General features: G+C 36.1%; 1 protein-coding gene and 1 pseudogene across 2 annotated transcripts in view; both read left to right on the forward strand.

Annotated features, from left to right (window-relative positions):
• The window catches only part of LOC101889286 (protein sine oculis), a 133,599-nt gene that overhangs the window by 41,859 nt on the left and 64,854 nt on the right, over positions 1-26,886 (forward strand). The gene's annotated exons all lie outside the window — the stretch shown is intronic.
• LOC131803631 (protein sine oculis-like) overlaps positions 20,809-26,886 on the forward strand; it is a 6,175-nt pseudogene continuing 97 nt past the window's right edge.

Below are 26,886 nucleotides of genomic sequence, written 5' to 3' on the forward strand. Positions count from 1 at the left end.
GGAGTTAAATGCAAAAATATACAAAAACAAGTTAAAGAGCATCAGTCGGTTTTGCCGAAAGATTGATACGCTCAGTCTTTATCCGTTTATTAATATATATTACATTTTGGCATGTTTTATTGTTATTCCCCTCCCCCTTGTTGGGGGAGTCCGTGGTCCGTTTTACTCCATCTTTATACCAGTATATTTCGTCTTTTATGAGCGTTTTAGATTTTCTAAATTTGGACCCTTTGTGAGGAAGGTACTAAAAGGAGTAGTCCGATATTGTCCATTCTCGTACCAGATCTTGCGGTAATGCAAATATCACGATTTGCAAAGTTTGAACAAACCAAATTATCCGTTCTCTCCCAATGCGTAAATTATTTTCTATGAAAATTTGAATCCTTTGTGGGGGAAGTATCAGAAGGAGTGGACCGATGTTGTCCATCTCTGAAATCGTGCGAAAGACGGACGGACGTCGCTAAATCGACTCCAGATGTCCTAAAGCGGATTTGGTACACAGAGACTTAGGGTCTAAAACCGTTATTTCGACTAGGCACGATTTGGCCGTATCAAATGATATTACCCTCTCTAGCCATATGACTTAACAATATGAATTAACAATGTTTCTTAAAATAGGGTAAGTGTGCCTAAGTTCGGCATGTCCCAGTAGTCGGCACTTTTTATTTTTAAGCCCAAATAAATGAAACTATTATAACTAAATGCATTTTGTTTAAGCCCAAATAAATGAAACTATTATAAATAAATGTATTTTGTTTACTTCAAACATATTGTCAGCTATCTTTGTGTACAATTTCGCTAAGAAAAGATGATTTATTCTAATAAAAATTAAATTTTTGTCTGTGAAGGTCCTCAACAATCCATATTCTTTAGAAAAGTACAATAAAGACGTCGAATCAGTTTAACTAAACAAAAATATTATATTTTAATGAATTAATTTATTATTATTATTAATTATTCTTATAAAAAAATTGGTATGCCGACTGTTGGAACATGCCATACCGCCAATTGGCAAGTGGTGCCGACTACTGGCAAAAAAGCATTGTTTTAATAAAACTACAAATTTATGAAATTTAATAAAAAGTTATTAAAACTTTATTTATTACTGCAAAAACTATACAAAATTTCAAATCTGAATAAATTAACTTTGTAATAATTGAAAAGTTCCACTCAGAATGGTGAGCGATTAAAAACCCGAAAATCCTAAAAGTGCCGACTACTGGTACACTTACCCTATATGAGCACGAAATTAGTTTTTTCTGATTTCTTAAGGAAAATGGCGTCGAAGTAGTGTAAACCGTGCACTAAATTATGATTTTGGTAATGAATTTTCTGTGGTATGCATTTCGTAAAATACAGGAAAATAACGCATGAAATATTGCTGGATGAAAATTCTTATTTCCCTCCACAGAAAGAAACAATGCTGTTAAAACTTCAGTCCCAAGGGTTTTCTGATACTTTAAAGTATTAAAAAATTTTGCAATATAGGAAATACAGAATATAATACGTCGGCGAGAAAATCTGGTCAGGACTTTTAAATCAACGAAAATTTCGAAACAAATTTCAATAAATTCCGAAAAAAATTGTAATTTAAACCCATGATATATCGAATATGTATCACCATCAGTTTTGGCCTATCGTCTATTTTGAAAATAAATAAATTAAGGAGGTAATCTTGTAACAAATATTTTTGATAGAAGTTTTGAATGTCTGATTTGTCTCCCTTAAGTCAACTACTACTCTACTCCGGGAAATTGTTTTGTGGTTGTTCGATGGTATTGAGAAAAGAATGGTGGAAAAAACAACAACAACAATAAAATCCGTCAAAAATTCCATACGAATTCTAGGGTCTATACGACGACATGGACCTGCATAGGTAACTTTTGGCATTAGTCATTACAATATTCAAATGCGAAATTTAAAAAAATTGGTGAATAATGTAGCTAAAATCATCAAAATACCGAATATCGGGAGGTACCGTTATATGGGGGCTATACGAAGACGTGAAACTGTACAGACGATTTTCTGTGTTAGGCTGTAATATCTATTGCGAACTTCAAATGCCAAATAGGGAGGTACCATTATAGGGGGGCTATACCAAAACCTACTTGGCCCATTTTTGCCAGAAGTCCTACAGACATAATAAATTAAATAAAATTGTATCAACCTACTTCATTTCGTTCGGAAGCTAGAGTGATTTCTACAGACGAAGAGACGCATAGACGGGCAGACAGACATAGCTAAATCAACATAGAATTTTATGCTGACTATGTGGGGTCTAAAATGTATAATGCGAGGTGTTACAAACAGAATGATAAACCATGAATAAAAGTATAAAAGAAACTCCAGTATACTATATTTTTCTAATCCGTCCGAATAAGAGCGAGCTTTGCTCAATTAAAGCAAAATTCGGTCGAAATCGATCAGATTCTTCTCTTGCCGTTTATTCTTTCAGTTTTTTTCATACTGTCGGCTCTTTGCTTCTGCCGTTTTTCTCTTCTCCCACAGCAAAATGAAGAGTTGTTTCTTACTGAGACACAAATCCGCGAAAAAACCTTATTTTCTCGCTCGATTTTTGACTTTCACTCTTATACAAAGAGGAATGATTAAACTGCGTTCCAAACTCCTTCTCTTCGAGCACTCCCTCTCGCAAGCATGTTTCACCATCGACTAAAAAAGAGACAATCGGGGTTACAGCATTGTAACCCCGTATTTTAATATGGACATATCATGGGAAGAAGGTACTTTCCAAGCTGTCTCAAAGAGTCACAAAATAACTTGAATGTGTTGACTTTGTTTGCTTTATGAAGGGGTTGAACTTAAGATCTTCTGATTGGTAGTTAAACACACTATGTAGTCAAACTCTTCGGGTTTTTCTAATTTTTGTTTTCTGGCATGGAGATCGTTATTTGGTTATTTATAAAAGTAAGTTATTTTGCCTTTAAATTATTCCTGAATAACACATTATTTTTAGCACTCTGGTAATGCACAAACAATATATTATAATATTCGTTAAAGTGACAAATGTACCCATCAAAACTTTTGGTGGAAAGTCCTTTTTGAAATAGTTTTCACTTTAGAAAATGCCTCCCACTGTGCCTCTGATCCACTGCATTGTATTCTCAAGAGAGACACAATAATACCACAAAAGAGCAACAAATGCCAACACCATCAATGAGTTAGTGAGTGGTGTTATTGTTGCAGTTGTTGTTGGTATCTTGTCATAACTGAATAGTGTCTCCTCCAAACTGCAGTGTTTGGTGGTCGACTCCACAGAGAGAGGTTGATTTTGTTGTTATTGTTGCTTCTGTTGATTGTGTTGCTGTTGATGATGATGATAATGAAGATTATGCGGTATTGATGTGTTGTCGTGGTTGTTGTTGTTATTGTTGTTGCTGCTTTTGTTGCAGATACTCAAAGATAAGTTATAAAACACTTAACATCACAGCAGGTTTTCATTTCAACCACAAAAAGGAAAAAGAACATAAACAAACGGATGACAAAGAACGGCCACAAACAGAAACAGAGACAAAAAGGAAACACACAACCCAACAAATTTTATTTTCAACATTCATTTGCATGAAATGAAATGCTCTGACCCATCCAATGAAAAATGACACATTTTATGTTTTTCAATTTTTTTCGGCTTTTGGCCAAGACCAGAAAATTTTATAAATTGGATGGAAAACAATTATGAATTAAAAATCGAGGAAAAAGACGAAAAAACTGTTACTTTGTAATTGTCAGTTGTTACAAAAAAAGAGCAGAAATTGTCACACCCCTTAGAAAATTATCGTGGATGCCACGTACCACATATGTCGTGGTGTGTGTTTGCCGCCTTGCTGCTGCTGTTAAAGGGGGATGCCTTTCACTTTCATTGTGCAACATTTGCCATGGCAATAATGGCAGCGCGCCATCACATTTCAATTTTTATCTCATTTATCTGTTCGGAAGACAAAAAAAAATAGAATCGTATTTTCTTTATAGGGATATGATACATACATATTTACATATGCACATTCAAAGGTAGCCTAGCTTGGTTAGCCAACTTTAGTTGATGACCACAATAATGATGATCAGTTTTGTTTCCGAATTTCTTTTATGGTCTCTGATTTTAGAGAAAGGGGTGTGTGGCGGTGTAGGGGAAAATTCTACTACAAGTGTTTTATGTTCTGTGTCGTTTCGTTTTTCGGATTTTTATCTAAATGTCTTGTGTTTCGCTTTGTTTGATTTGAATGAATAGTTTGCATGTTTTCTTGCCTTTCGTTAATATCTAATGATTGGTGTGGTATTAGGGGGGATTGTTGGGTATGGAAATAACATATTTTTGATAGGAAAATATAAGCAATTGGGAAATAATGCCCACGAAATTTGGTTAATTGCGAAACGAAATTCGTAGATTCGACGTCCCATCAAAAACTTGGAAATTTTAACCTTTTGTGGGAGAGGTACCAGAAGGAATGTGCCAGGCCAATGAATTCCATATACACCTCAGATCTCTGGTTGAGAGTTTGAAAAGAATCGCTGACTTCTTTTTCAAGTTATGAGATGTATAAGCATTAAAAATTGGGACCCATTGCAGGGTAGGTACCAGAAGGGATGGGTTAATATTTGTCATCTTCGCACCAGTTTTTGTGTTAGTGGAAATATTGAAATGTGTAAAATTTTGAAAGATTTCAATGTTTTTTTGCCCTTTAGGAGAGTTTTATTTATTCAAAATTCTGACCCCAGTGTGAGGGAGGTACCAGAAGAAGTGGACCGATATATTCAGTTTCCACACCAGATCTTTCTGGTCTAAAAATATTGGGAGCTGTAAAATTTTTAGGGAACCGGATGCATGTTTCGCATTTTATTAGTGTTTCAATCATTCAAAATTTTGACCCCTTTGTGGGGGAGTGGTCCAATATATCCCATCTTTACACCAGATCTTGGGTTAATTGAAATATTGGGATGTGGGGAATGTTAAGAGAATTGGATGCTTATTTCGCGTTTTATGAGAGTTTTATTTATTCTAAATTTTGACCAATTTGTGGGGGAGGTACAAGAAGGAGCTGGGCGATATATCTCATCTTCATGCCAGATCTTCCGCTTGTTAAAATATTGAGATATGTAAAATTTGAAGACAATTGGATAATTATTTCGCATTTTATGAGAGTTTTAATTATTCAAAATGTTGACCCCCTTTGTGGGGGAGGTACCAGAAATAGTGGGCCAATATATTTCATTTTCATGTCAGATCTTGTGTTAATTGAAGTAAAAAGATGTGCCGAGATAGAAAGGGGTGGGATGCTCATTTCACATTTTATGAGAGTTTTAATTATTCCAAATTTTTACACATTTGTGGGGGAGGTACTATAAGGAAGCGGACCGATATATCCCATCTTCACGTCAGATTTTGCGCTCATAAAAATATTGAGATTTATGAAATTTGAAGGGGATTGAAAGCTTATTTCACATATTGTGAGAGATGTAATTATTCAAAATTTTGACCCCTTTGTGGGGGAGGTACCAGAAAAAGTGGCCCATTCTACCTTATCTTCACACCATTTCTTTTTCAAGTAGAAATATTGGGATCTGTGAAAGTTGAAGAGAATCGAATGTTTGTTACACATTTTATGAGGGGATATGATGTTCAAAATTTTGACCCCTTTGGGGGGGAGGTACCAGAAGGATTGGGCCGATAAATCCCATCTTTACACATGATTTTGTGTTGATAGAAATATGGAGATGTGCCAAGATTGAAAGTAATCGGAAACTTATTTCACGTTTTATGAGCTTCGTAGTTATTCAAAATTTTACACCCGTTGTGAGGGAGGTACCAGAAGGAGTGATCCGTTCTTTAAGTTTTTCATACCAGATCTTGTGTTAATAAAAATATTGTCATACGCGAAATTCGAAGACAATTGGACTCTTATTTCATATTTTATCGAGGTTTACAATTATTCAAAATGTGGATAATTGTTGGGGAGGTACTTGATGGAGTGGTCTGATATTGTTCATTTTCGCACCCGACCTGGGACTGATGAAAATATTAGGATTTACAAAGTTTGCACAACATCGGATGATCCCTTTTTATTCTACACTCCAAATTATTTTCTGTGAAAATTTCGGTCTTTTGTGGGGGATCAAATTGAACACTCCCTTTATGAGTTATCGTGCGCAACAGCCAGACAGAGGGACAAACGGATGGACAGACAACCGTAGATCGACTCCAAATGTCCTAAAACGGATTTGGTCCAAAGAGTCTTTTTAGCCGTATCAAATCATATATACCCCCAGCAACCATATGGCTGAGTGTATAAAAACTCCATTGACAATTACCCACAATTTCTTTTCAATTCTCGATCCACCCCAATATACATAGATATCATATGAATTCTTCTAAATATTGCCATTTTAATCATCATCATTATTATTATGATTGTTTTTGTTTTTCTTCATGTTGTTGTTGCATTTGTTAAAGTTGATATGTGTCATCGCTCTACAGCATTCACAAAAAAAAAACAACATAAACACTTGAAAAACTACCAATCGACTAGCAGGTGTACGGGAGATATTTTATCACTGATTAAGTCATAGACTAAGTGGAAGAATAGACAGACGGACAGACAGACAACTAAAATAACGACAACGGCAACATCAACAACTAAAACAATTGCAAATTTTATAATTTATTTTTAAACAAATGACTTGAGTGTTTTTTTGCATAAATGGGACACGAGTACCACCGCACCATCCCAAAATTTATGGGATATTCACTTTCCAAGGAAATATATATGGGAAGAAAGGTAGAATGATATAAATAAGTTGTGAAAATTATTATGGAAAATTAAGGAGATTTATGCATCTTTAAATTGACAATATGGGTAAAAAATGGAAAATATAATGGCTGGTTCAAGATGTCACAATTTCGTATTTTTTCTTTTTTTTTGGCCATGCCGATGTGGAGAATTTAATGTCTACACATGTTATCAATGAACGATTCTGAAGTGAAAATAAATTTTGTGGTATTTTTATTTATTTTCTAAAATTACTTCCCTCCCCCGATCACGGACGTTCTAAAATTTTTAAAAATAAAAATCTTAAAATGCCATAAAACGTGGAAACTTATTTGTTTTCATTTTTTTTTTTTGCCCACCATATTTTAATGGCCTAAATCCAGCAAATACGTCATTTTTGAAACTAAAAAATTTAAATTATTCAAATTTTCATCACATTTTCCACATCAACCATATTTTCAGAAAAATTTCCTTTCCCGAAACCTCTTTTCCCCTTTGAAATGAAATTAGCAAAAGGCAATAAAATTGAAGTTTTAATTAGCCCAACTTGCCATCCAAATATCTCTCTCCCGTGATTTTCAAATCAAATGAATAATTTTTTTATTGTGGCATGTCGACATGTTCGACAGATTTATAGACAATTTCTAGTTTTTAACAAACAAACAAACGAACGAAACAAAAAATTATAAACAAAATTTCCAATAAACCCCTAACATGGTAAGGCATTACCCCCCAAAGATAAGTGTCGACATTATCAAAAAAAAAAAAAAAAAAAAAAAAAAAAAAAAATAAATAAATAAAAATAAAAAAAAAATCAATTAAAATATGGAATTTATATACCATACCTACAGACATATGTACATATGTCGGCCCATGTTGATATGTTTGTCGTAATGGCCCATAAAATTTGCATGCATGCAGTGAATTTTGAAAATTTTTAAATTGTTTATTTAAAAAAAAATTGTTTTCACAGTGGGTGGAACTGTGGTGATTGTTTGAAGAGATAGAGAGATTAGATTGGCATTGTAATTGTTGTTGTTGCTGTTATAGTTCAAACCCAGCTGATTACAAGTTGTGTGTCGTGGTGTTTTATGGCCAATAATAATTAAAATGTTTATTCTTCATAATGTGATTTTCTTTGAACGTAGAGGTATTTTGAATATTTGTTTTCTATTATTGAGACATTCAAAATTAATAATTAAATAAAATAAATTATAAAACAAATACAACAAATTTTTGTTTTTTAAAGAAATATGTTTCTTATCCAAAATAAGATTTCTTTGACATGAAATAAAATCCAGCAAGGAAAGATCAAAGGTATGTCTATATGACACCCTACACCACTATGCGTATTCAGTAGAGCTCCCGTAACAAAAAAAGTTTATATAAACCTTATTTGAATGTGCACCATGGCTTTAGAGCAGTTGTATTTTTGTTTCAGAGGGAACTAGTACATGGGAGGCATATCGAATTCTGAATCTATTTTCACCAAGTTTGACGGAGACATTTTTACCGTTTTATCACTTCAAGAAGGATTATATAAAAAATATATATCGGAGACGAGTTGTGAAAATGTAAAAAAAATCTATCCAATTCGGTCTGATATTACATTCAAAGTGAGATGAAAAAACTGCAACCAACTTCAGACTGGTTCGAAAAGTAAAGAAGCGACTTGATCGAAACCCGCGTCGCAGTGGCCGAAAAATGGATCGTGATCTGAACATAGCGCAATATTCCATTCGACAAATATTGAAAAATGAGCCATTGAAATTCCAAAAAGTGCAAGAACTTACACCGCAACAGAAAGAAAATAGTCTCAAAAGAGGTAAAGAGTTGCTTCGCTTGGCTGAAAGTGATGAACTGACGAATTTGGTTTTCTCCGATGAGAAAACATTAGTTGTCCAGCAGTTTGTAAACACAAACAAAATGTTTGTGTTTACAAAGAGGTCAGCTGAAAATGTGCACCTTCGGTTGGCCACCAGAACTCAAGCGTAAGCGCCGGGCAAGGTGATGGTGTGGACCGCCTACCCAAATCTGAACCGATCTCGATAAAAAGGTTGTTCTGAGATGTATTTTATATATTTCTTCCAATACCGTTGTTGCGGAGTGCGAGCTCTTTGAGACATCTGGTATCAAATATCATTGTTGTGGAGTGCATCTCGATGTGAGGGACTTAAACACATAATCGAAACACATATATGGGGGATCTATAGCTTGATGAAAATATGGTTTTTCTTTCTAGACTGAATTCCGTCTGAAGTTCCGAAAATTAGTCCATTTAGGCTGATATTAGCCATTTGGTGCACAATATACCTAAAATTGGATAAAGATCTTGACAAAATTTTGAGCACTTATTTCTGAGCTCTGTCTTATATCTAGTACCAAAGAAATCGGATGAAACATATATAACAACCGATTTTTACCAAATTTGTTGTACTTGCTTGTAGACTGAATTCAGGTCATTTGGTCTGATATTGGCCATTTGGAGCACAATTAATCCAAAGCGGTTGAAGATATATATGGGAGCCATATTTCAATTTTGCCCGATTATCTCCAATTTAAATAGGGTTCGTCCTTGGGTCAAGTAAATTATTTGTGCAAAATATCTCAATCGGGCAAAAGATACCGGAAGGAGTGGTCATGTCTTTTCACCAGAACCTGTGTTGGTGGAAATATGAAGATGTGCGAATTTTGAAGACTCTTATTTCACATTTTATATGCTGACCCATTGTGGGGTAGGCACTTGATTGAGTGGTTCGATATTGTCCATTTTCGCTCCTAACCTAGAACTGAAAAAAATTGGGATTTGCAAAGTTTGCACAAAATCAAATAATCCTTTCTATTTCTATGAGGTATATTATTTTCTTTGGAAATTTCGACCTTTTGTGGGGGAAGTACCAGAAGCAGTGGACCGATATTGCTCATCTCCGAACTAGATCTAAGTTTGATAATAATATAACGTTGTACCAAGTTTGGATCAAATCGGATACCTCCTTTGAGAGTTATTGTCCTAACCAGATGGTCGGATGGACACCCCTTAATCGACACTAAATGTTTTGAATCGAATTTTGTGCAAAGAGACATTGGGTCTTAAATCGTTGTTTCGATGAGACATGTTTTGCCCCTATCAAATTATATTTACCCTCTGTAGCCATTTGGCTGAGGGTATAAAAATAAACGTTCGATGAAAATCCCAAAAATTATTTTAAAAAATCTGGTTTGGCCTATAATTTATAAAAATAATTTGATGGATTGATATTAGTCCCTAGAAATAATACAAAAAAAATACAGATTTGATTATAGTTTAAAATAAATAAAAATACGCGTTAAATCGTAACCCCTAAAATGATTGATTTTTAAGATCTTTGCAAAATATTTTGAAACAATATTTAAAAAAAAAACAAGTAAGCAAAGGCTACAGTCGAGCGGGGCCGACCGTTGAATACCCTACAACACTATAATAAATGATACAGTTTATATAGGCGAGATACTCGAAAGAATTCCACAAGATATTGTGACAAATTATAAAAGAAAATCATCAGGTTTCGTTCTCTAATTTTCGAATAATAGCAACTTAAACAAATTTGCTCATTTCCAATTTATTGGTAAATGGTCTTCCTAGATCTGGAACCAATATTTCCCAAAGACCTATAATATCTTAGAAGTGGCAAAAGATTAACATTAATTATTGGTTTTTGACTGAAACGCATCTATATGAGATACAGACATTTGACTATATTCTTCAGCAAAATTAGCGCTAACGAAATAGTCAGAAGTGCGGATGGACATTTTCGTATTTTGTCTACAAAAGTTGGCAAACTCCTTTACACATTGATATTTTTGGATGGCCATCCAAAACTGCTTGGCTTTTGCAATGTCCGGTAACCACCATTTCAAATGTGCGTGAGGATCGGGCGATAATTACGACCTGCTGACAATTTTGCAGTTTTTTGGTCCATTTCAGCCCCTAAATATATGGCGATCATCTCCAAAAAGAGTAGGCTTCTATTCTGACCCTCATCTTATCCCCATGCAAAATTTCGTAAGGATCGGGCCATAAATGCGATCTGTATATGATATTCTGATATCCTAACTACTTAGTTTTTTTAGCTGTAGAAATATTACCAAATGTTTAACTCAAAATGAAAATATGCCAAAAATATGACAAAATTGAAAAAATATGAGAAAATTTACAAAATCAATATTTTCATCTTCAGAGAGATATTTTTATGCGATTTTTTTAGACGTTTTTTCTTTCCTGCCAAGAGGCCATTCTGAATTAATGAGAACTGTTGAAATCAGTTCAGCCGTTCTCGACATATAAGAGATCTTTCAAGCATATCTTCTTTGATATACATATATATCGCACATATTTTGCTATATATCCGTTTTGTTGGATGTTAACATCAATGTAAAGATCAGGAGTACCCTTGTCATGGCTTTGTGATTTCGCCGGGATTTAAAATATTCGCGGTTTAATGAAAAATTTTGAATTTTTTCAACACAAAAGATATGGTCTATTTTACCCGCTAAATATTATCCGATGACCATCAAAATTGGTAGGCTTCTTCCCCGCCCTAAACTCTAGCTACATGCGAAATTCCGCGTCGATTGGTCTATAATTGCGACCTGTATAGCTACTGCAAAATCCTATATTTTTTCAGTATTTGGTCCATTTCAACCCCTAGACATTTGGCGATCATCTCCAAAAGAAACAGGCTTCTATTCTGGTCCTAACCCCACCTTCGTGCAAAATTTCGTTAGGATCGGGCCATAATTGCGACCTGTAGCGTGATTACAAATTAATATGGACAGACGGACAGACGGACGGACGGACACACATAGCTAGATAGACTCAGCTCGGCGAGCTAGGAAGATCCATATATACTTTCCTATATGGGAAACCAATATTTCGAGGTGTTACATAAATTCTGGCCCAATCAAACTTATAATACCCCCAACACATAGTGTTGTAGGGTATAAAAAAAAAGTTTGATGAGAGTGTTTGAAAAATAGTTTTAAAAAATTGTAAACTTCAGGATTTTTAAAGATTTGCACTTTCAACCATATTCTTTGAAGGTCTACTGATACTCCAACGATTATTGGTTTAATAGTCTCTGCTAAAAGTTGTCCACAAATTTCCTGAGGAGATTCAGCGATTTTCACCTCTGATAAAAAAACATTTCCATATCTACTTTTCTCACAGTTTTATTTCGATATTAGGTTCTCTCTTCTTAGTGGATCTCTATATCATAGTTTGTTTAGTTTTCAAAAGAATTTTGAGAAATTTCAAATATTCAGAAAGGAATATAATTAAATAACCACCTACACGTCGGTAAATTAGATTGCAGTCTTGTTGGCAGAGTAGTTTTGTTTTCACAAAATTTGAAATATGAGTATGAAAGGGGGTAGAAAATATATTTTAAAATTAAATTTTCAAAAATATATATTTTATACAAATAACCACCAAAGGGAAGGTCAAATGTGGGACGGGGCCGACTATATGATACCCTACACTACTATGCGTATTAGTAGAGCTCACGTAACAAAAAAGTTCATTTTGGATGAGTGAGATAAAAAACTGCTTAAAGGCAAACGCCATCATTTTGACATTTTTTTTTAAATTTATTCGAATTGGTTACCTTTGGCACGAATTATGGCCTTCAAACGGAAAATGAAACCGTCACACACCCTGCCCGAATGTTGTTCTGCGGTATTTTGGCCCATTTCCGGCGAAGCGCCGGACACTTTGGTATTTTTTTAGTGCCAACCTTGCTTTCCAAAATACTCCAGACACAATAGTCCAACGGCTTTTTATGCGGAGATTTCGGTGGACATAGCGCGCTGGAAATGAAGCGAAGAACCTCATTCTGTAACCATTCTTGGGTGGCGCATGCTGAGTGCGATGTTGCTTTGTACTTTTGCAATGTCCAAGGTCTGCGGCAAAAATGTTTGCGTGCCCAAGGCTTCAATACCCCCTCCAGAATATTTTCGCGATAATATTCGGCATTTATTCTGATGTCACGTTCAATTAATACGAGCGGAAAGCGACCATCGGCTGTTATGACAGCCCAACACCATCACTATGACCGGCGCTTGAGTTCTGGTGGTCAACTGAAGGTGCACATTTTCAGCTGACCTCTTTGGCAAGTAAACACGATCATTCTGTTTGTTTGCAAACGCTGTTGTACAACGAATTTTTTCTCATCAGAGAAAACCAAATTCGACGGTTGACCGAAGCAACTCTTTAGCTTTTTTGAGTCTTTTTTCTTTCTGTTGCGGTGTAAGTTCTTGCACTTTTTGGAATTTCAATGGCTTTGTCCCAAGCTAATTTTTCAATATTTGCCGAATGAAATATTGCGATATGTTCAGCTCACGAGACGTTTTTCGGCCACTACGACGCGGGTGTCAATCAAGTCGCTTCTTTACTTTTCGAACCATTTTTGCAGATGTTGCTGTTTTCTTCCGTCCACTTCTTTGACGTCGGGCTACGCTACCAGTATCACGGTAACGAACGATGGTACGAGTCACAAAAGATTTATTCACATTTAAATACTGGAGTGCCCTAACGATAGCCACTTGTGGTTTTCCAGCCAAATATAAGGAAATCACCCTATCACGCTTAAGTTCCATCACGAATAACTTTTTTTTCTGAAAAATTCTCATCAAAATGCTTTTGTACGCTTGTAAACAATATAATGAGCTGTCACTGGAATAATTTTAATACCTGTCGGACGAGTGGCTTAGAAATTACAGCAGTCTGAGTTGGTTGCCGTTCTTTTCATCTCACCCTGTATATGGGAGCTATAGCTTTGTCTGAACCGATTTTCACCAAAATTTTAATCACTTGCTTTTAGGTTGAATTCCGTCGAAAGTGCCAACATTCAGTTCATTGGGCTGATCGGTTTAAGATATGTATGGGAGCTATATTTAAATTTAAAGCCATTCTCACCAATTTCAATAAGGTATGTACTGGGGCCAAACATATATTGTTTGGAAAATTCCATATCAATTGGATAATAAATGGGTGGAGGGACAGATGGACTGACATGCATAAATCGACGCAGAAAGTGATTCTATGAGATGCTCAAAAGTTACTATGGGTCTATCTCGCTCCCTTTTCCACGCTACAAACAATTTACCACTATGTGGTGTGGGGTATAAAAATCGATGGTAGATCACATATAAATTTGATTTTTTAGGGAAGGTCCCATACAATAAGAAATGTTTGTGAATTACTTTAAAATATAAAAGGAATTAAAATGTTTAATCTATCGCCTTCACTTTCGTATCGTCGCACAGAAACAGGTACAATATCTCCTCATTAAACTCAGTTTTTCTATGATATTTTCAAATTACCCACCTTAATATCCAAAGATCATGTGGCATGGCAAAAACGAGTACTTGTTTTTTTTTTTTTAATGCAAATGTTTTCAGACAATCTCATATATATATCATTGCTTCCTCTTCGTCGATCATCTTGTGATCTAGTTTGTTGTAATACCAAATAAAACAATAAATTTACTAAATAATTAGCCTATTTTCCGACAGAAGGTGTTTGATTTCATGAAGTCAAAAAAATTTGGTCTTGAATCATGCCAAAGACTCACCCACAATTATGGAATGCTCCACAAGTAAGGAAATTTGATTCTCAGTTTCCCTTTTTTTCAATTGAGATTTTTTCTCTTTCGACTTTTATTCTCTTCAGTTTTGTATTTTTTCCGATAAATTTCATTCTCTTTTTTTTCTAATTTGTGGAGGTTTTTTTCTGATTATATTTTCAAAAAAAAAGGCAACAACAAAAAAATCATACCAAATTACTAAGAATTCTAAAATTACACCCCATCTCAAAATACAACGGCAGCGTGCGGCGGCGTCGGTGTTGTGTTGAAAAATAAGACGACAACAACGACGATGAAGAAGAAGGCACAGAACACCAGCCTAAAAAGAACCAAAAAAAATGAAAAAATAAAAACTCTAGAAAAAATTTCGTATCTAAAGAGGCGATGAAATATTCGATACTGCGCTACGGACGGACGGACATCTAGACTAGTCAGACCGTCATTTGTATATCTCCTCTACACATGTAGTTTCAATGACTACATTTTGTTGGATGTTAGATTTGGGTGGCTGGCTGGCGGTTGTAGTTTTGGTGGGCATGGGGTCTGAAGATCGGGTTGTATGGTTTGTTGGTTAAATGCAAAAAAAAAAACAACACAGCCAGCCAGCCAGCCAGCCAGCAATGTGATCCGAAGGAGATCAAATTTACTTGTTTCATGTGTGTTTGCTGTGCGTAGTGTATGCAAAAGAGACGTACACTAGGGAGGGTGAAAAATTAATTTATTTTATTTTTAATATCGGAGAATATAAAATTAGGAGAATCTAGGAAATAAAACGAACGAACTTTCAAACGCTTAGATGAACTTTTCCAAAAACCCTCACCTTAAATTTTGAAATATTTGCCATGCAAGTTATGAAAGAAAACATGAAGCAATTTAAAGAGAAAAGGAAGATTTACAAGTGTGAACTTTATTTCTTACGTTGGCCTTAGGACTGAGCCTGAAAATTATTTTGCCAGGAACAAAAACAAAATTGTCGAATATCATTTGGTCCTTTTGTTTTCGCCACATGTATTACACTTAAATTATCAAAGAATTTCTGTTAGATGAAGCGGTCGGGATTTAATTTGCGTGGGTCTCATTTTTTTTCGTTCCACCCTAATATGCCTGAAAACTTATACCTCTTCGATATCAATTTTTTCTTGTTCTCGTTTTTTTGCTTGTTGCCAAATAAATTTCGTAAAAACTACATAATGAGTATAGCTCGTGCTAAGAAAAATTTGGAGCCATTAACTCATACATACGCACATACATGTACACAGAAGAGCACAAATACAAACCACAAACAAAAGTGATGAAAACAATTTTTGGCAAATTTCAAGATTTTTAATAATTAGAATATTACTTCAAAATAATTAAGAAAAACACATTTCACGAACATTTTCAGAACATGAAACAATAATCCCTGAAACGAACTTTTTTAAAAACCACGTTTAATAGCGGAATCAAATTTTTAATAATTACAGGGAAATCCAGCAGATTATGAAAGTAGAGCTAAAAACAGACGACACTTGTATCGGCGTTTTTAAAATTTACTTCGCAAAGTAACTCAAATATAGGGAGCAAGTCCCTCCCTCTTCCTCATTTTATACCCTCCACCATACTATGGAGGGTATATTAATTTTGTCGTTCCGTTGTAACTCCTCGAAATACTCATGTCAGACCCAACAAAGTATATATCATCTTGATCAGCGTAAAATTCTAAGACGTCTGTCTGTGTGTGTGTCTGTCTGTCTGTCCGTCTGTGTGTCTGTCTGTTGTAATCACGCTATCTTTCGAACAAATTGAGATAGAAGGCTAAAATTTTGCACACATGTTTGTTTTTCTAGTAGGCAGGTTAAGTTCGTAAATGGGCCATGTAGGTCCAAGTTATATAATGGTACCCCCCGATATTCGGTATTTTGATGATTTTAGCGACATTATTTACCGGGATTGTTTCAAATTTCGCTGTGAAGTTCGTAATGGATACTTCAGCCCATGCCAGAAAATTGTCTGTGCAGGTCCACGTCTCGTATAGCCCCCATATAACGGTACCCCCTATATTCTGTGTTTTGATGATTTTAGCTACATTATAAACAGATTTTTTCTTCAAGTTTTGCATTTAAATACTGTAATAACTTATGACAAAAGTTGCCTATGCAGGTCCACGTCGTCGTATAGGCATTCTGTATTTTTAAGACTTTAACAGAATTTTTAACTGATTTATTTATTTATTTATTTATTTTTTTTTTTTTTGGAAATTGTCAAATTTGTACCAAATGGTGGAGGGTATTAAAAGTTCGGCCCGGCCGAACTTACAGCTTTTTTACTTGTTTTTCTTTTTTTTTTTTTTGAAATTTTTGGATTAGGATTCCTTGGAATTCTTTGATTTTAGGTATACAGGGTGAAATAAAAAACTGCAACAAAGTCAAACGACATAATTTTTACATTTTTTTTAATTTTATTAAATGAAAGTAAAAATGTCGGAAATAGCATCAAATTTTAGAACTGGTCACCTTTGGCACGATTTATGGCCTTTAAACGACCAATGAAACCGTCACACGCTGCCCGAAGCACTTGCTTGAGGTGATCAACACTTTGGTATTTTTTAGTGCCAACCTTGCTTTCCAAAATACTCCAGACACAATAGTCCAACGGATTGGTATCCGGAGATTTTGGTAACCATTGTGCGCTGGAAATGAGGCGAGAAACCTCATTTTGTAACTATTTTTGGGTGGCGCTTGCTGAGTCTTGTTGGTATGTCCAAGGTCTCCGGAAGAATATTTTCGCGATCATATTCGGCATTTATTCTGATGCCACGGTCGATTAATACGAGCGGAGAGCGACCATTGGCTGTTATGGCGGCCCACACCATCACCATGGTCGGCGCTTGAGTTGTGGTGGCCAACCGAAGGTGCACATTTTCAGCTGACCTCTATGGCAACACGACACAATCAAACAAGATCAGTTTGTTTGATTGCAAACAGCTGGACAAGGAATGTTTTCTCATCGGAGAAAACCAAATTCGGCAGTACACCACTTTCGGCCAAGTGAAGCAAATCTTTAGCTCTTCTGAGTCTATTTCTTTCTGTTGCGGTGTAAGTTATTGCACTTTTGGAAATTCAATGGCTTTACCCCGAGCTCATTTTCAATATTTGCCGAATGGAATATTGCGATATGTTCAGCTCACGAGCCATCTTTCGTCCACTTTTCGAACCATATCTGCTGATGTTGCAGTTTTCTTCCGTCCACATCCTTGACGTCAGGCTACGCTACCAGTACCACGGTAACGAGCGATGATACGAGACAGAAAAGATTTATTTACATTTAAATGCTGGATTTCAATAACGATAGCCACTTGTGGTTTTCCAGCCAAATATAAAGAAATTATTTAAAATGCTTTTCTACGCTTGTAAACAATATAATGAGCTGTCACTGGAATAATTTTAACAGCTGTCGGACGAGTGGCTTAGAAATGACAGCAGTCTGAAGTTGGTTGCAGTGTTTTCATCTCAAAGATTTTGAAAACAAATGGTTTTTTCTATCCAAGATACCAGCAATGACCTCAATATCAAATTTCGGGATTTGAGCTCTATCCCTTCACCCAATACCAAATTTAGTACTTTTGGTACCAAATATTTTAGGATTGCAGCTTTATTCCTTCTCCCAACACGAATTTTAGAACTATTTTGTACTTTTGTAAAATTGAATACACATTTCCGAAACAACATCCATATATCCAGGCCACACATAAACAACGACCCTAATACCAAATTTCAGATTTCAAAGCACTATCTGTTCACTCAATACCAGATTGTTCCAAAAATAGTACTATTTAGTACTTGTTGTGCACTTGTAGTACACATTTCCAAAATCACCTCTTTATAACAAACCTACCACTAACAGGGACCTCTATACAACATTTCACATTTCTAGCTTCTTCCGTTCACCCTAAACCAAAATCTTCCAAATTTAATACCATTTAGTACAGTTCTCACACCTAGTACACATTTCCAAACTACCCTTATATATCAAACTGACTTTCCAACCCTGATTTTCGTAGCAAATTTTATTTTTTAAAGTTTTTATCTCTATCCGTTCGCATAATACCAAATGGTACCATTTAGAAGTTCAGTACCATTTTAGATTATTTCGTAACCTTAAAGTTCGAATTTTCAAAATCCTTTTATGCATCTATCCTGCACTCCATCAGTGATTCTCATTCCAAATTTAGGCTCATTCCGTGTGTCAACTACAAGTATTAATTTTTTAGTACATTTTAGTACTCACCACTCTTTTTTAGGTGATAATCATTTTTGGAAGAATATTGAAATGAGCCTGAGATATAGTGGACCGAGGTATTTCACTTCATCTAATACTGAACAAAAAAAGTATCGGAATGTTTAAATTTTAAAGAAAATCGAACATTTATTTATAATTTTATGCGATTAATTGTTTTTGTTGGGGGAGGTACCAGAAATTATGGGCTTTGGTAAAATTTGAAGAGAATCGGATGCCCATTTCGCTTTTTAAGAGCGGTATCATATTCAAAATGTTTACCTAATTTGTGGGCGAGGTACCACAAGGAGGAACCGATTTATCCATCCATCCACCATCCATAACCATCTTCCCTAGCAGATCTTGTGTTAGTGGAAATATTAGAACTTAAGAAGAGTATCGGATGCTTATTTCGCATTTTATGAGAGGGACGTTGTGGAGCGGCCCATCTTCACACCTGATCTTGCATTTGTATAAATATTTGGATGCGTGAAGTTTAGAATGAATCGGATGCTCATTTCCCATCTTATGAGCTTCATGGTTGTTCAAATTTTGACGCGTTGTGGGTAAGGTACCTGAAGGAGTGGTACGTCCTAGCCGTCCTTCATATTAGCTCTTGTGTTGATAGATATATTGAAATTTGCGAAGTTTGAAGACATCGGACTCTTCATTAGCATTTTATAAAAATTAACATTTATATGGGAGAGGTACTTAATGGAGCGTGCCAATATTGTCCATTTTGCACCTGACGAATATTAGGACTAGTAAAATTTGCACAAAATCGAATGATCCTTTCTTGTTCTATGAGGAAAGTTATTTTCTATGACCTTTTTCTTGACCTTTGTGGGAAGATATCAGTAGAGGTGGACGGATATTTCCCATCTCTGAACCCTTTCTAAGTTTAATAATGATATTCCGCAGAACTAAGTTTAGGTCTTGTCGAATACTCCCCTCGAGAGTTATCGTGCTCACCAGGCAGACAGACAGACGGACGGACGAACACTTCTAGATCGACTCCAAGTGTCCTGAAAAGGTTTTGGTTCGAAGACACCTAGGATTTAATAACGTTATTTCGATGGCACGTTTTAGGCCGTATTAAATGACATATACCCACTGTACCAGAGGGTATGAACATGTATTTTCTTCAATTTCATTTTCTTCTTCTCGTTTCCACTGTAATTTGTAGCATCTGATCCGCATATAAACAAAAAACTGCTGCTGCTTCTTTTCCTTGTTTTCACATCTCTCAATAGGAGATGAAATTTCATTGTGTATACATTTTCAAACCAAATCGGAAAAACAAGATGAAAAACGATGATCAAGGGAAATTGAGAATCTATAACTGAAATATCTGTTTAGAATTTCGTAAGCATTGGCGGAATGATCAGGTGGTCGGCCGGCTGTCAGTCGGGTGGTTGGTTTGCTGCAAAAAATCTGAAATTGAAACAGAAGAAGGGGAGGGGGAAGAAAGCGATTTCCAAGTGTAAGGAAGAAAAACGTGTGACGTTGAAAACCCTGTGGAAAACATAACATGGAATTGTAGAACATAGAGCTGTATCGCTGAGTGGTTTAAAGAAGTGGCAGCGGCAGCGGCAGCAGAATATCGCATGCGGTGATTTAAGATATTTAAGATTTCTTTTCACAATCAACAATGGATGGCGATGTGGTGTGGCGGGGTGTAGTATGGCATGGCATTCAAGAACGAGAGAAAAACAAACAAAAACATAAATGCGTAACCAGAAGCTGGCTGGCTGGCTAGCTATCCATACGATCCGATTATATTTCAAAATACAAAACGGACAAATGCCATGAAAACAAAAACAACAGCAGCAACGGCAGCGGCAGTTCACAACAAGGATGGGGGGCAAATTTCTCATTTCAAAATACCTACCCACGCAAAGTCTAAAAACAAATTATTTCAATAGTATTAAACAGTAGCAGCCGCAGCAGCAGCAGGAGCAACAACAACAAGGCATTGTGGAAATAATATATGGCCCACATATTTATTTCAAAATGTTGTGATTTTAAAATCAATAAAAATATTATTCCACCCAAAATAATTTATACTTTCTAAAAATAACAGTTTTCTATTTCTCTTTTTCGTTACAGTTTTGCAAAAATAAAATTGGAAATCAAAACAAAAACCACCGATTATGTTTGAAATTGTGCAGAACGGAGTTTTTTCTGAAAATCTCAACAAGTTACAATACTTTTCAACATCAACATGCTACAACCATCCCGCCACTGATTTCTACGACTTGGCTGCAGCGAATGCTGCGGTCTTGAGTTCACGTCAAACTCCTCCCTACAGTCCCACGGGTCTAACGGTGGCGGGTTGAATAACAACAACACCAGTACCAGCAACAATAATTTGGGATATGCTATCCCACAATGGTAGCCTAACGAATAGCACGACTGGTAGTGGAGGTGTTGGCGGTGGTGGTGGCGGCCGGCAGTACAGCCCATTTGCTGGCTAGCCAAAATAGTAGTACAAATGGTGGCGCCACCAACGGCGGCGCTAACGGTCGTGAATCTCTGCCCAGTTTCGGTTTCACCCAGGAACAAGTGGCATGTGTTTGTGAGGTAAGTGGAGAAGTGATAAAAAACTTATTCTGAAAAAATTGCGGTTTCAAATAACATCCTGTGTGTCTTGGAGCCTTTAAAGGAAAACGAAGGAAGGAAAGGAAGGATTTAAGAATTTTGGGCTTCAGTATCCCATATCTATTTTCATAGAGAGCACAGGGTTCTCAAAAATGTATTTTATGCTTATTCTTGTAATGCTACGTATTGGAGGTAAAAATTAGGTAATAATATTGTGAAGAGTCTCGATAGTGAGCTCATGTTTTTGCCATACTTAACATCAGGCCTTGGAAAAACTCGCACGAGTTTCACTTTTACTTCAATTTAGCAGGGACACTCCTGATAGTAGAACAAGTAAAAATCAGCTAAGTTCGGTCGGGAGGATCTTTTAATACCCTCCATTGGAAGAAACTTGAAAATTTTCAAAAAATTCCGAAATATGTAATTTAAATGTAATAGCTCCAGTATAGGCTATACGAATACGTGGACCTGCAATTTTTTGTCATAGACTGTAGTACCCAGTAAGATCTTCAAATACGGAATTTAAAACGATTTCGGCGATAATGTAGCTAATTCATCAAAATTCCGAATAAAGGGAGGTACAGTTATATGGAGCAATACGAAGACGTAGACCTGCATACGAATTTTTAGGCATAGGCTGTAGCACCCATTACAAACTTCCACTATGAAATTGAAACCATTCAGGTGAATGGTGTAGCTAAAATCATCAAAATACCGAATATCCTTACGTCGCGTATATGGGGTATATACGAAAAATGGCCCGACATGGCCCATTTACGAACTTAACCTGCCTACTGGCAGGAAAAATAGCATGATTCGACAGACAGACGAATATCGTCGAGTCGTCTTAGAATTTCACGCGATCCGGAATGTATATACTTTTAGAGTCCAATCATAAATATTTCGAGGAGTTCAACGGAATGATAAAGCTAAGATACCTTCCACAGAACTGTGAAGGGTACAAAAATATCGAGCATACTCTTTTTTTCGATGTTGATCGAATAAGAGCGAGCATTCTCCGCTATTTTTAGAGTGGAAGCAAAATCGAGCTCAAATCGAGCAAATTCTACTCCTGCTGATGATTCTTTCAGTTTTGTCTACTATTGTCGCCAATCTGTACCAGAACTAAGAAAATTTACCGGCTCCTTGCTTCTTTTGCTTTTTTTCTTTCGCAGCGAACCAAATGTCTCAATATCTGAAGTTTTGTCAAATGAGTCTGACCGACGTTTGTCCGAAATCTGCAATTTTGTCTGAGGGATTTCTCTCTCTTGTTGTAATGTTATTTCTCTTCTGTTTGTGTGGTAACATTTGTGGTAAACAAGAAAAAAGGGAGTGTGTCTCTCGAAATTGGGAGTTTACTCGGCTTTCGTTTTGAAAGCGAATCGAACTCAGACAGTACATGTACATTACCTCCTCCAAAGTTCCCATGTAACTTCTAAGCCGGTTTGCCAAATAGGCAAGCAAACAATTTTTTTCCACTCCATTTCACTCTTAGATTAAACTCGTACTCTATTTTGAGAGATTGACTTCCATTCTATTTTTTTCAAACAGAAGTGACTCGGGAGCGCTCCCACACAAAACAAAAGAGTGAAGAGTAAACACCGTATTGAGCTCCCACACATCCAACACTCGCACTCGCGAGTAGTACTCCTAGGGGAAAACGAGAAAATGTGTTCTCTGCTTAGGATCGATGTTGGTCATGGTCAAAATCACAGCATTACTGTATAGACATTAGCTTTAACATAGCCCCACAAAAATAGTCCAAAGGCGTTAATTCGACATAAGGGGAGCCGATTCTTTGGTTACTTTATTACGACAGACAACAAACAGAGAATTTGACAGGAGCTGGGACTACTTTTCGGTATTTAAGATCGTAATGTAATTATCTCTATAGGTCCACGTTTTTGCATATTCACCATCTAACAGTATCTCGCCATATTCGGATGTGTTCAGTCAGCTCAGATATGTGCAGTTCTTAAGAGTTATTAATTCTCTAACGCTACCTCCGATATTGGTACATATGGCTACGGCCAAACATGCCAGATCCGTTTCAGAACATTTAGAGTCGATTTAGAGATGTCCGTCTGTCTGGCCAATGGGCACGGTAACTCTCGAAGGGATCAACCGATTTGGTCCAAACTTTATACATCGTTATATTATTGTCAAACATATATCGTTCCCGAGGATGGGAACCATCGTTCCACTCCTTCTGGCACCACCCCCACCAAATGTCAAAATTTTCAAGGAAAATACTCACCTCATAGAAAGAGAAAGGATCATTTGATTTTGTGTAAAATTTGCAATTGCAATGGTAAATATCGATCCTCCCCCACAAAGAGTCAACATTTTGAATAATTATGTCTCTTAAAATTATGAAAGAAGTATCCGAATTTCATATATCTAAATATTTTTATTAACCGAGATCTGGCTTAAAGACGGGATATATTGGTTCATACCTTCTGTTACCTCCCCACAAAAAGGTTAACATGTTGAATAACCGTAAACCTCATAAAATGCGAAATAAACATCCAATTTCTTTCCAACTCGAAATATCTTAATATTCTATCAACACAAAATCGGTTGTGAAGGTTTTCTAGTTTTTTAGTTTTCGTACCATTCCTTCTAGCACCTTCCCCCAAAAAGGGGTCAAAATTTTGAACAACAACACGCTCCTAAAATTCGAATATCCCAATATTTCTAAGAAAATAAGATTTGTTGTGAAGATTGTAGATATTGGACCACTCCTTCTGGTACCTCCCCACAAAGGGTCAATTTTTTAATAAAATAATTTTTTTTTGGAATTTTCATAAAAAACAAAAATGTCTCCGATTTTCTTCAAATTACACAAATAGGCCCACCTCATTTGGTACCTCCCCCATAAACTAGTCACAATTTTCAACAATTATATTTCTAAAAACTTGCAAAAAATCAGTAGTTCTTGGAGCGTCTAAAAAGAGAGATGAATTTTCCAAAAAATATTCGTTTGGCCAAAGGACGGACTCTATTGAAATTGGTGAGAATCGGCTCAAATTTAGATATAGCTCCCCTTTATATCTTCAACCGATTTCGGGTTAATTGTGCATCCAATGGCCAATATCAGACCAATTGTCCTGAATTTTGGCTAATTCGACCGCATAAAGTCTAGAAGTTCATCAGAATTTTTGGAAATCGGTTAGATATAGCTATAGCTCCCATATGTAATGTTTCATCCGATTTGGTGGTTAAGTCCCTCACATTCGTTATTGGACTCCACAACAATGATATTTGGTACCAGATATCTTATAGAGCTGAGAAATATCGAGATCGGCTAAGATTTGGATATCCTTAATGGAATTTTAGGTTATTGTGCAAATAATGCCTAGTATCAGCCCAATGGAGTGAATTTTGGGACGTACGTTTCCATTTGGTGGATCTCGGCTCCGATATATATTTTTTCTATAATATTACTTGTATCGATCACTGATTTTGACTTAATGAATGAACATATATTAGGGTCACTACTTCACTTTTCTCAATTCCAGAAAAGGTTTTGATTGAAGTATGTCATTATTGCGTTTATACTTTTCTGCCAAACTTTGCATACCCTTCATCATGAAGTAATCTGAATTATAATTTACAAATTTTCGCAGATGATCTTTATGACACCTAAAGGACGAAGAGCAGTAAATTGCTTATCCCCTTTTACTGTAGTTTTGAAGGTATCTTTTATTCAAGCCCTAAAATTAAAATTTGTTAAAATTTATTGTTGTTTATATAAATAAAATCATACACCTACACACATAGTTAATTAAATAAAATTAGCCACTTAAATTACATTTTTCAAAAAGCAACTAAACAAAATACCCTCATTGCTCATCCATTGCTCTCGGCGATAGATAGCTGATGAAGGAAAAGAAGGCGATACCATTTGGTTCTACAATGTATGAAAAGCATTTAATGCAGGGCCATTAATTTTATTTTTGTTGACATTATTTATTCTGAGATAACAAAAACACTCACCTCTCTCTCTCTCTCTCTCTCTCTCTCTCTGCTTCTCTTTACAGGTGTTACAGCAAGCTGGTAATATTGAAAGACTGGGCCGTTTTCTATGGTCATTGCCACAATGTGATAAACTGCAATTAAATGAATCTGTGCTAAAAGCCAAGGCCGTTGTTGCATTCCATCGCGGTCAATACAAAGAATTGTACCGATTGTTAGAGCATCACCAGTTCTCACCTCATAATCATTCGAATTACAGAATTTGTGGCTAAAAGGTGGGTAGATGGGTGGTGGCGGAGAAATTCTGAATTCTGATATTTTGTAATGTTTTCAAAATCGTGAAATGTATGTAATTGTTTTACTTTTATCTCTTTTTCGTTCCGTTCTGTAGCTCATTATGTGGAAGCCGAAAACTGCGTGAAGACCATTAGGTGCTGTGGGTAAATATCGTGTTCGCCGTAAATTCCACTGCCTCGCACAATCTGGGATGGCGAAGAAACAAGTTACTGTTTTAAGGTAAGTTGAGGTTATAGTGTGTGTGTGTGTGTGTGTGTGTGTGCGTGTGTTTTGGGTTCCTGGAATCCTTGCTTCACTCAAATTCATTCATGCCTAACATAAGTTTTTTTTTGTGGCGCTGCTGGTGGTGGTGGGGATTTAACTTGTTCCTTGAACTGAAATCATAGTAATGTCCTGCCACATAACACATGATTTGTGCTGCCTCTATCTGCACATGTAACAGTTTGTTTCCCTTTTGTTGCGTGGCGCAAGGGGAAGATTATGGCCTCAGGAATATGAAATATGTCTGGGAAAAGTTTCTACAATTCCTGGTTGCCAGGCTCATCCTGCACCACAAAAAGGGGTTGCAATTTTTGCCAATTTCACAGTTCAACTTTTTTTTCTGATTTTAAAAAGGCTTCATTTGATTAAAACAAAACGCCAGATTGCAATTTTGTGTGGGAAACAATTTCAATATTTACGCTGAGTGTTTTTAATTAAGGACTTTAAAGAGTAGTATTGAAGACTAATTGGAATTATTTTTATTGTTCTCTTTTCTCTGTTTAGGAAAAATCTCGTTCAGTGCTGCGAGATTGGTATACGCACAATCCATATCCATCGCCACGAGAGAACCGTGAACTAGCCGAGGCCACAGGACTGACAACAACACAGGTAAGTTTTAGAGCCATAATTTAAGTCACTAGGATCCGAGTAAAACTTCCAACATATACGACCGATTTGTTGATAGTATATACCCTCGAATGAACTCGGGAACATCATAAATATGTGCACTGCTCCGAAATTTGAACCTACATTGAAATTGTTGCGAAAAAGTGTTATACGCCCAAGAAACCAGGTTGGAACCAAAACGATTGGAAAATATCGGCAAGTCCCTCAAAATATTAAAATCAGGGGTGTCAAATGGTGAACCTTTGGGGGGTCCATAGGGGTATATTAAATTTGTCATCATTCTAAGCTGATTTAGCCCTGCCGGTCCGTACGTCTTTGTAATAACTTATTAAGGTATGAAGCTAAAATGTTGCCTATATAGGGGATATACAATGTATATCCCCTATATACAGGGTGAGATGAAAAAACTGCAACCAAATTCAGATTGCTGTCATTTCAAAGCCCCTCGTCCGACAGCTGTTACAATT

This window comes from Musca domestica, unplaced genomic scaffold (genome assembly GCF_030504385.1).
Source record: "Musca domestica strain aabys unplaced genomic scaffold, Musca_domestica.polishedcontigs.V.1.1 31, whole genome shotgun sequence".
In the NCBI taxonomy this organism is placed as follows: Eukaryota; Metazoa; Arthropoda; class Insecta; order Diptera; family Muscidae; genus Musca; species Musca domestica.